Raw genomic sequence first — 12086 nt, forward strand, 5'->3', positions numbered from 1 at the left:
ATTATTCCTAGTAGCCCAAGAGTGTAATCTAAATGTTGATTGGTGAATGTATAGCCAAGATGGAATAATGCTCAGCAATAACGGGGACAAACTATTGGCCTGTGCTGTAACAGAATAAACTTCAAAGGCATTATCCTAAGTGAACCAAACCAGACACAATATATACCATGATCCCACTTGTATGAACTGTCCAAGAAAGGCAGTTCTGTAGACAGGAAGCAGGGCAGTGAGTTGGGATGAGAGTGCCTTGGCTACAAGGGGGCACATAATATCTGAAGCAACATGAATATAATCCTGGATGAGATGATTCCTGCATAGCCACCAATTTAATAAAAATCATTGACATTAAATACTCTGTAGAAATTTCATTGTGGCATAGTATATGTACCATAAAATTAACTCTTAAAATGTACACGTCAGTCTTTTTTTGTATTTAGACTTGTACACATATCACCACTCTCTTATTCTAGGACATTATCATCAGTCCAAAAAGAAACTCTGTCCCCATCTACAGTCAATCCCTATTCCTTCTTTTCCCTGGCAACCATTAATCTACTTTGTGTTTTATGAATTTACCAATTCTCGGCATCTACGGTTATACCATATGTGGCCTTTTATATCGCGACCCGGCGGTAGCAGATGCCCAACTCGCTGAGCCTCCCAGGCGTCCCAATCCTTTTATTTTAAATGGAACACCTTGTTTATGATTGATGTAATTACCGATATCTCTGAGTTTAAATCTCCCATCTTACTATATGCTTTCTATTTGCTATACTCGATCTGGGATTATGTTTGTTTTTGTTTTTTCTTCTTTCTTGCCTTTTTATTCTTTTCTCTGTACAGAGGTTGGGGAGTTATACACATTGTTTATTGCTTTACATTAAAAAAATTAATGGCTGTTTTCTGGATAACTTCTTATAATTTGTCTTTTAATGAACTAATTCTAATCTATTAAAAATATTATGATTAATATGTTTTCTACTTTTTTTTTTTTAAAGAAAGATTTATTTATTTATTTATTTATTTATTTATTTACTAGAGAGAGAGCAAGCATGTGTGCACACAGCAAGGGAGGGACAGAGGGAGAGAGGGAAAGAATCTCCAGGAGACTCCCTGTTGACCGTGGAGCCCTATGCATGGCTCTATCTCAGGATCCTGAGATCATGACCTGAGCTAAAATTAAGGGACACTTAACTGACCAAGCCAACAAGGCGACCCATCCATTTCTATTAATTCTTTCCCTTTTTCTAATATACTTACTAGGTCATTTGTCTAATTCTGGCCAAATTATGAAGTTTGCTTTTGTCTCCTTGAATGTAATAAGATGTTTGCTTTATAATCAGTGGCCATATATCCCAGTGTATGTTGTCTTTGAGGGTTTCTTTCTATTTGTTGACTTTCATTAGTTGTTATATCATCTTGTTTTCTGAAAGTTTTGTTATCTTGTGCACTGGTCACTGTCCCTGGAAATTATTTGAAGTAGGGTTCCTGAGTGGCTCAGTCAGTTAAGCAGCTAAATGTTAATTTCTGGTCAGGTCATGATCTCAGGGTCTTGAGATTGAGCCCTGAGTGGATTATAGGAATGGCAGGGTACATGCTTAATTCTTTACCATTAAGTGCCAGGGTTCACTAAGGTGTTGATGCCACAATTACCTCCATTGGTGACAGCAATGAGTTTTTTTTTTTTTTTTTTTAATTTATTTATGATAGTCACACAGAGAGAGAGAGAGAGAGAGAGGCAGAGACACAGGCAGAGGGAGAAGCAGGCTCCATGCACCGGGAGCCCGACGTGGGATTCGATCCCGGGTCTCCAGGATCGCGCCCTGGGCCAAAGGCAGGCGCCAAACCGCTGCGCCACCCAGGGATCCCAGCAATGAGTTTTTTATTTGATTTTTGTTGTTGTTGTTAATTTGAGTACGATTAAGAAATTCATGGGGCGGGATCCCTGGGTGGCGCAGTGGTTTGGCGCTTGCCTTTGGCCCAGGGCGCGATCCTGGAGACCCGGGATCGAATCCCACATCGGGCTCCCGGTGCATGGAGCCTGCTTCTCCCTCTGCCTATGTCTCTGCCTCTCTCTCTCTCTCTGTCTCTCTCTCTCTCTGTGACTATCATAAATAAATAAAAATTTAAAAAAAAAATTCAAATAAATAAAATCTTTAAAAAAAAAAAAAAAAAAGAAATTCATGGGGCGCCTGGCTGGCTCAGTGGTTGAAAGTCTGCCTTTGGCTCAGGTCATGATCCCAGGGTCCTGGGATCGAGTTCCACATCGGGCTCCCCATAGGGAGCCTGCTTCTGCCTCTGCCTATGTCTCTGCCTCTCTCTGTATCTCATGCATAAATAAATAAAATCTTAAAAAAGAAATTCATAAATCTTTTTACAACTTTTATTATTTTGAGAGTGAGAAGGAGAGAGAGCACAAGAGAACACAAGCAGGGGTGGGGTCGGTAGAGGCAGAGGGAGAAGCAGGCTCCCTCTGGAGAGCCCAATATGGGGCTTGATCCCAGGCCTCTGGGATCATGACCTGAGCCCAAGGCAGACGCTTAACCAACTGAGCCAACTAGGGGTCCCAGAAATTTATAAATCCTAATCTGTTAAATTAGTTTCAATCAATTGCAGTCCTTATTCTTTTAGAGAGTTACATTGACCCAGCTTTGGCTAGAGGGAGCCTCTGCAGCTTGGTCCTGAGCTCTTTTGAAATGACTCTGTCAGTCTTAGCTGGCTTCCTGGCTCCCTTGCTCTTGGGCCCAACAGGATATTCTAGGTTCATCTGAGTATTTCCTGTCCCAAATCTGGAACCAACCCTTTCTTCTGGAACCCTGGTACCATTTAGTAGATTAATATGCTCAGAGACCACAATTGGTACTGAAATGTCATGGCTTCTAGGCTGTTTCACTAGGCAGACCTAGGACTCTTTGGAAAGGAAAAAAGTTTGGTTCATATTGGTATTTTCGATTCAAATTACAGAGTTTTCACTTTTCTAAAATTACTAATTATTATCTTTTTAGTGGAAGTAACCCAAGTGTTCACCAAAAGATGAGTGGATAAACAGAATGTGTGTGTGTGTGTGTCTGTATGTGCTGATACAGATATGCATGAAATACGATTCAACCTTAAAAAGATTCTGACACATGCCGTGGCATGGATGAACCTTGAGGACGTCATCTTTAGTGCAATGAGTTAGTCATGAAAGGATGGATGTTACATGATTGCACTAATAGGAGTTTCTCAGAGTTGTCAAATTCATAGAAAATAGAGTGATGGTTGTCAGGAACTGGAGGGAGGGTAGAATGGGGGTTACTGTTCAGAGGACAGTTTCAGTTTTAGAGATAAAAAGCCTTCTGCAAATAGAAGGTGGTTATGATGATGTAACACTGAATGGACTCAATTCCACTGAACTGTACATTTAAGAGTGCTTAAAATAAGTTTTGAGTTCTGTATATTTTACCAAAATTAAAATTTTTCAAAAATAGGAACTTTGACTCTTACCTGACACAGTACAAGAAAAATGAACTCAAAATGAAACATAGATTTAAATAAGAGCTAAAGCTCTAACACTTCTGGAAGAAAATACATAGGAAAATATTTGTGACTTTGGGTTAGGCCAGGGTTCTTAGATGGACCTCCAATACCACAGCCTCCAAAAAAGAGAAAGCTTGTATATAGATTCTGCTTTTGAAGTTATAAATTGGACTACTACATCAAAATAAGAGCTTTTGCACTTAAAAGTGATTTTATTCAGAAAATGCAAAGACAAGTCACAGACTCTGAGATATTTGCAAAACATTTATCTAATACAGGAATGTATTCAGAATATATTCTGAACACTTGTAACTCAGTATAAAGACACTCCAGTTGAAAAATGGGCAAAGGAAAAAAAAAATGGGCAAAGGATTGGAATGCACTTCACCAAAGCAGATCTATAGATGGCAAATAGCACATTAAAAGATGCTTACCGTCCTTAGTCACTAGGGAAATACAAATTTCATCATAATGAAGTACCACTCTACACCCACTGGGATGGCTATAGGCAGAAAAGCAGACAAAGTAGAGAAATTGAAACCTTTATAAACTGCTGGTAGGAATGTAAAGTGATGCAGCTGCTTTGAAAGATTTTGGCAATTTCTTTAAAAAGTGAAATATAGGATCCCTGGGTAGCTCAGCGGTTTAGTGCCTGCCTTTGGCCCAGGGCGTGGTCCTGGAGTCCTGGGATCGAGTCCCCACATCAGGCTCCCTGCATGGAGCCTGCTTCTCCCTCTGCCTATGTCTCTGCCTCTCTCTCTCTCTCTCTCTCTCTCTCTGTCTCTCATGAATAAATAAAATCTTTAGAAAAAATAAAAAGTGAAATATAAATCTACTATACAATGCAACCATTTGACCTCTAGGAATTTATCCAAGATAAAGGAAAAGATGTTGTTTACATAAAGACTTTTTTTTTTTTTTTTTTTATGATAGTCACAGAGAGAGAGAGAGAGAGAGGCAGAGACACAGGCAGAGGGAGAAGCAGGCTCCATGCACCGGGAGCCCGACGTGGGACTCGATCCCGGGTCTCCAGGATCGCGCCCTGGGCCAAAGGCAGGCGCCAAACCGCTGCGCCACCCACCCAGGGATCCCCACATATAAGTCTTTATGTAAACAGGTCCCACATCAGGCTCCTTGCATGGAGCCTGCTTCTCCCTCTGCCTGTGTCTCTGCCTCTCTCTCTCTCTCTCTCTCTCTCTGTGACTATCATAAATAAATAATTAAAGAAAAAAAAAGACTTATATGTGAATGTATGTGGCAGGATTATTCCTAGTAGCCCAAGAGTGTAATCTAAATGTTGATTGGTGAATGTATAGCCAAGATGGAATAATGCTCAGCAATAACGGGGACAAACTATTGGCCTGTGCTGTAACAGAATAAACTTCAAAGGCATTATCCTAAGTGAACCAAACCAGACACAATATATACCATGATCCCACTTGTATGAACTGTCCAAGAAAGGCAGTTCTGTAGACAGGAAGCAGGGCAGTGAGTTGGGATGAGAGTGCCTTGGCTACAAGGGGGCACATAATATCTGAAGCAACATGAATATAATCCTGGATGAGATGATTCCTGCATAGCCACCAATTTAATAAAAATCATTGACATTAAATACTCTGTAGAAATTTCATTGTGGCATAGTATATGTACCATAAAATTAACTCTTAAAATGTACACGTCAGTCTTTTTTTGTATTTAGACTTGTACACATATCACCACTCTCTTATTCTAGGACATTATCATCAGTCCAAAAAGAAACTCTGTCCCCATCTACAGTCAATCCCTATTCCTTCTTTTCCCTGGCAACCATTAATCTACTTTGTGTTTTATGAATTTACCAATTCTCGGCATCTACGGTTATACCATATGTGGCCTTTTATATCTGGCTTTTTTTTTTTTTAAGATTTTATTTATTAATGAGAGATACAGAGAGAGAGAGAGGCAGAGACACAGGCAGAGGGAGAAGCAGGCTCCGTGCCGGGAGCCCGACATGGGACTCTATCCTGGGTCTCCGGGATCACACCCTGGGCTGAAGGCGGCACTAAACCGCTGAGCCACCCGGGACGCTCTATACCTGGCTTCTATTAGCATGATGTCTCTAAGGGTTGCTTTATGTTGGTTTCAGCCTTTCCTTAGTGATGTTAGTGCCTAGGAAGGCCTGGGGCACTCACCTGGGCCCACGTGGTGGGTCTCCAGACCTTTCCCTGGCTGGAGTCAAAGTTGTAGCTGGAGTGGCAATTGCAGTTCTTTCTATGATTGCAAGATGCACCTCAGTAACAACCATCTGGGAACATTGGAAAAACAAAGACCTCACAGGTCCTGGAGGATATGTGGTATGCTACACAGCAAAATTGGGAGGGAAAGCGTGCACGCAGGCCAGGGATTCTGCCTTTATTGGGGTTGAGGATGAAGTGCCTTTTATTTTTCAAGTTCACTCTTCATTGGTAAATTTAAAATATAATGGTGGGATTTAGAGCACAGAAAGGGAAAACCAGGATCACTCAAGCAAGTAGTTATGTAGGTCACCCAGGGCTTTCCAAAAGGGGGACTTTTTGGGAAGGGCAGCCTGGTTCTTCGCCTGTTTAGCTGGCAGTAATGTTTGTCCAAGATGAATGTCTTCAAAATGAATGCCTTGACAATGAGAAGCTTGCTGTCAGGCACTTATGTTCAAAAAAAGCTAATTGTCAGGTACTAATACTACAAAAGTTCATCTATGTGGTAGTATTTATCAGTATTTAATTCCTTTTTACAGGTGAATAACCTTTTTTTTTATATATATATATATATATATATATTACCACATTTTGTTTATCCAACAATCCATTGATAGACATTTGGATTGTTTTCAATAATGAAATGCTGTGATGCACATTTGTGTAAGTGTGTTTGTATAGACATGTGCTTTTAATTCTTTAGGGCAGACCTAGAAATGGAATTGCTGGGTAAGACAGTAATTCTGTGTTTGACATTTCGAGGAACAAAGTGCTTGCTCCATTTTACATTCTTAACAACAATGTATAAGGATAAAAAACTTACTGTTACATCTGTTTTGTCATGTGCTAGATATCTTGTTTGTATTTTATGAAGTTTTAAATTTTAATTCCATTGTAGTTAAAATGTGATGTTGTGTTAGTTTGGGGCATGCAGTGTAGTGACTCAGCATTTCCTCACATCCCTCCATGCTACCCATGGTCCCTGTGCACTTCACCCCTGGACCTAATGCAGACTCCCTCCTCCTCTACTTGCTGACCACAGTTCTCTACGGTGAAGGTTGTGTTTCCTGGATTGTTTCTCTGTTTTTTGTTTTGTGTATTTTGTTTTGTTTCTTAAATTCCACAATATGAGTGCGATCGTATGGTATTTGTCTTTCTCCAACTGGCTTATTTTGCGTAGCATAACACTCTCAAGGTCCATCCATGTTTTTGCAAATGGCAAGATTTCTTTCTTTATTATTCTGAATATTACTCAGCTTTCATTCTAATAGCTGAGTAATATTCCAGTGTGTGTGTGTGTGTGTGTGTGTGTGTGTGTGTATACGTGTGTACACACCACATCTTCATTATCTCTTCATTAGTCTGTGGACACTTGGGCTGTTTCCGTACTTTGGCTATTGTAGATGATGCTGGTATAAACATAGGGTTGCACGTATCCTTTCAAATTACTGTTTTTGTATTCTTTGGGTAAATACCTTGTAATGTAATTACTGCATCATAGGATAATTCTATTTTTCAGTCTTTGAGGAACCTCCATACTGTTTGCCTGAGTGGCTGCACCAGTTTGCATTCTCACCAACAGTGCAGGAGGGCTCCCTTTTCTCCACATCTTCGCCCACATCTGTTGTTTCCTGGGTTGATTTTAGCCACTCTTATAGGTGTGAGGTGGTATCTCATTGTAGTTTTGATTCCCTGATGATACAATGTTGAGCATCTTTTCAAGTGTCTGTTGGCCATCCACATGTCTTCTTTGGAAAAATGCCTATTCATGTCTTCTGCCAATTTTTAAAAAAATATTTTATTTGAGAGAGAGAGGAGCAGAGGGAGAAGCAGACTCCTCCCTGAGCATGGAGCATGATGTGGGACTCGATCTCAGGACCCCAAGATCATGACCTGAGCCAAAGGCAAATGCTTAACCAACTGAGCCACTCAGGTGTCCCTTTTGCCCATTTTTAAATTGGATTATCTGTTTTGTGGGTATTGAGTTGTATCAGTTTATTGGATATGTAATTTGCAAATATCTTCTCCCATTCTGTAGGTTGTCTTTTAGTTTTCGTGATTGTTCTTTTACTGTGCAGAAGCTTTTTATTTTGATAAAGTACCAATAGTTCATTTTTGCCTTTGTTTCCCTTGCTTTAAGAGACATTAGAAAAATGTTGCTATGGCTGAGTTTAGAGAAATTGCTGCTTGTAGTCTTTTCTAGGATTTTTTTTTCCTTTCTTTTCTAGGATTTTTATGGCTTCAGATCTCATATGTGAGTCTTTCATCACTTGGAGTTTATTTTATTTTTATTTTTTGGTATGGTGTAAAAAAGTGGTCCAGGTTCATTCTTCTGTGTGTGGCTGTCCAGTTTTCCTAATATTTGTTGGAGAGATTGTCTTTTTCCCATTGAATATTCTTGCCTCTTTTTCAAAGATTAATTGACCTTATAATTGTGGGCTTATTTCTGGGCTCTCTATCCTTTTCTGTTGATCTCTGAGTCTGTTTTTATGCCAGTACAATACTGTTTTGATTACTTTGTAGTATAACTTGAAGTGCGGAATTATGATACTTCCAGCTTTGTTTTTGTTTTTCTTTTTCAGATGGTTTGGCTATTTGGAATCTTTCATGGTTCCATACAAATTATACGATTATTTGTTCTAGGTCTGTGAAAAATTCTGTTGGTATTTTGGCTGGGATTTCATTAAATCTGCAGATTTACTGTTCATACTACCCAGTATGGACATTTTATAGTATCTGTTTTTCCAATCCATGAGCATGGAATAATTTTTCATTTGTGTCATCTTTGATTTCTTTCACCAGTGCTTTATAGTTTACAGAGCACAGGTCTTTCATTTTCTTTGTTTTTATTCCTAGGTATTTTATTATTTTTGGTGCAACTGTAAATGGGATTGTTTTCTTAATTTCTCTCTGCTGCTTTATTTTTAGTGTGTAGAAATGTGATGGATTTCTTTTTCTTTTCTTTTCTTTTTTTTTTTTTTAATTCATGAGAGACTGAGAGAGAGAGAGAGAGAGAGAGAGAGAGTCAGAGACATAGGCAGAGGGAAAAGCAGGCTCCATGCAGGGAGCCCCGTGTGGGACTTGATCTTGGGGCTCTGGGATCACGCCCTGAGCCGAAGGCAGATGCTCAACTGCTGAGCCACCCAGGAGTCCCTGTGACAGATTTCCCTGTGACAGTTTATTCTGTATCCTGCAACCTCATTGAATTCATTTATCAATTCTAGAAGGTTTTTTGGTAGAATCTTTAGGGTTTTCTATATCTAGTATCATGTCATCTGCAGATAGTGAAAATTTTACTTCTTCCTTACCAATCTGGGTGCCTTTTATTCCTTTTTCTTGCCCGATAGCTGTGGGTAGTACTTTGGGTACTGTGTTGAATAAAAGTGATGAGAGTGATCTTAGGGGGAAAGCTTTCAGTTTTTCACCATTGAGTATGATATTCGCTGTGGGTTTTTCATAGATGGCTTTTATTATGTTGAGGTATATTCCCTTTAAACCTACTTCATGGATTTTTTTTTTTTAAAGTCATGAATGGATGTTGTACCCTGTGAAATGCTTTTTCTGCATCTATCATGTTGATTGATGATTGATTTGTGGATATTGAACCACCCTTGCAACCCAGGAATAAATCTCACTTGATCATAGTGAAAGATTTTTTTTTTTTTTTAAGTATTGTTGTATTCAGTTTGCTGATATTTTGGGGAGGATTTTTGCATCTATGTTCATCAGAGATGCTGGCCTGTAGTTCCCCTTTTTTGTAATGTCTTTATTTGGTTTTGGGATCAGGGTAACACTGGCCTCATAGAATAAATTTGGCAGTTTTCCTTCTTCTATTTTTTGGAATAGTTTGAAAAGAATAGGTATTAACTCTTCTTTAAATGTTTGGTAGAAGTTACCTGTGAAGCTTTCTAGTTTGTACTATTGTTTGTTGGGAGGTTTTTGATTATTGATTCAACATCATCACTGGTAATCCGTTTGTTCAAATTTTATATTTCTTCCTGATTCAGTTTTGGGAGGTTATGTGTCTCAAGGAATTTATCCATTTCATCTAAGGTGTCCAATTTGTTGGCATATAATCTTTCATTCTATTTTCTTACAATGCTTTGTATTTCTGTGGTATTAGTTACTATTTCTCCTCTTTCTTTTCTGATTTTGTTTGAGTCTCCTCTGTCTCTCTTGAGTCCAGCTAAACGTTTATTGATTTCGTTGGGCTTTTCAAAGAACTAGCTCCTGGTTTCATTGATTGTTCTTTCTTTTTTCTTTTTTTTTTTTTAAGAATTTATTTATTTGAGAGAGAGATAGTAAGAAAGAACATGGGGGGAGTGAGGAGAGGGAGAAGCAGGCTCCCTTCTAAGCAGGGAGCCTGACTTGGGACTCAGTCCCGGGACCCTGAGTCCATTCCCTGAGCTGAAGACAGACACTTGACTGACTGAGCCGCCCACGTGCTCCGTTCTATTGTTTTGTTTTAGTTTCTATTTAATTTATTTCAGCTCTAATCTTTATTATTTCCTTCTTTGTACTGGTTTTGGGTTTTGTTTGTTCTTTTTCTACTTTCTTTAGATGTATGATCAGTTGTTTGGGGTTTTTCTTGCTTCTTGGGGTGGGCCTTTATTGCTGTGAATTTCCCTCTTAAAACATCCCAGAGATTTTGGACTGTTGTGTTTTCATTTTCATTTTTCTCCACTATTTTTTAATTTTCTTTCTTGGATGACACATTCATTGTTTAGTAGTATGTTGTTTAACTCCCATGTATTTGTGTTTTTCCCAGATTTTTTCTTGTGACTTTTAGTTTCATAGCATATGCTCAGAAAAGATGCATGGAATGTCTTTGGTCTTTTTGAATTTGTTGTGACTTGTTTAATGGTCTATTCTGGAGAATGTTCCATGTATATGGAATGTGTATCCTGCTGTTTTATGATGGAATATTATGAATATATCTGTTAAATCCAGATACCTTGATTCTTAATAATGGTACTATGATGGTCATTTCCTACAGTGTACATAAAGTGGTTTAAAATTATAATTTATTTTCACTAACAAGGATACTGAAGGAAGTCCAGTCTGTCTTTGTAGCTCATTTTATCCAAAGAATACACAGATACCACATGTTAAGATCAGTTAGAAAAATTATTCTCTTGTAGTTTTGTTTCCAATTTGATAAAAATATATATTTGTTGATACTTATTTGCAACTGTAAGAACTGTCTTCCCTCTTTTTGATTATGTAAGATATTTACATGATTCAAAAGTATAAACTAACTTGCTTGCATCCCTTCTGCCCTGTTCTTTCCCTCCTGCAGAAATTACTATTTTTACTGTTCCTTGCTCATCTTCTCCGCCATTCTTTTGGAGATACAAGCAAACTCACACCTGTATGCTAACCCTTGTCACCAAGCCCTTCATTCTGCCTCTTGCTCTGTGCTTCCTAGAGGTCAGCGTGCCTTGTCTTCTAATGTTCTTCTCACATTGACATATTTTGTTGTTAATTTCTGGAATAAGATCTGAAGTCTTCCTTCCTCCTGTCTGATATCCTTTCCCCCTTTGTGTCCTTTCCCTCTTGTTATCCTGATCTCTCCTCTCTTCTCCCCTCCTTCCCTCTCCCTCCCCTCTCCCCTCTCTCTCCCTGTCTCTTTCTTTCTCTCCTTCTCATTACATTAATCTTATGTGCTGAGTGATTTAGGCACTATTTTTTGCACTTTTCCCTCAGAGCAAAAGTCTGTGTGTCTGGGAAGGACTGTTTTGTTCCTTCAAATTCTCATGTTCTCAGGTGGCCACAGTGCTGTCAGGTCAGGTAGTGACTTTGGGATTGTTTTCCCGTTGGGGGCACACATCATGGGGACTTTGGGGATCTGTAGTGTGTAGGCCATTGGAATTTTCCCTCATTGCTCACTCTTCTCTGTTGGGATCTGTCCTCTGCTCTCGGGTCACCTCTGCATATATCTTGATGTTTGTGAGGAAACCCTGTCACCTAGACCATGTGTGTTTGTTTGGTGTTGATGTCTATGGGCTTTTTCTTGTACCATGGTGATCAGTCTCTTCTGCATTTATTGGGAGTTCTTGGAAGATTAAAAAACTGCACTGCTGCCCTGATGCCACCCTACTCTCAGTGTTCTCACCACAGCAAAAAATAAGACTCACTGAGTGAGATTAAGTGAATTGTTCATGGACATGTAAATAGTGAGGGAAGAAATTCTAACTCACTCTGGCTCATTCCAGATCTCTTGCTTGCATACACCCACCTGAGAACAGAGTTGTTACTCTTTTGCGTCTGGTGTTGTGTTCTTAGTGAAGTTGTTCAGCTCTTAGGGTGGTTGCTGCATCTTCAGGATTCCTGGTGGCTGTGCAGAGTTTTGGG

General features: G+C 39.2%; 1 protein-coding gene across 4 annotated transcripts in view; it reads left to right on the forward strand.

The window, feature by feature from the left end:
• Nucleotides 1-12086, forward strand: part of ZNF268 (zinc finger protein 268) — a 42326-nt gene that overhangs the window by 7795 nt on the left and 22445 nt on the right. The window lies entirely within an intron of this gene.

The sequence above is a fragment of the Vulpes lagopus genome, chromosome 14 (assembly GCF_018345385.1).
Source record: "Vulpes lagopus strain Blue_001 chromosome 14, ASM1834538v1, whole genome shotgun sequence".
Classification (NCBI taxonomy): Eukaryota; Metazoa; Chordata; class Mammalia; order Carnivora; family Canidae; genus Vulpes; species Vulpes lagopus.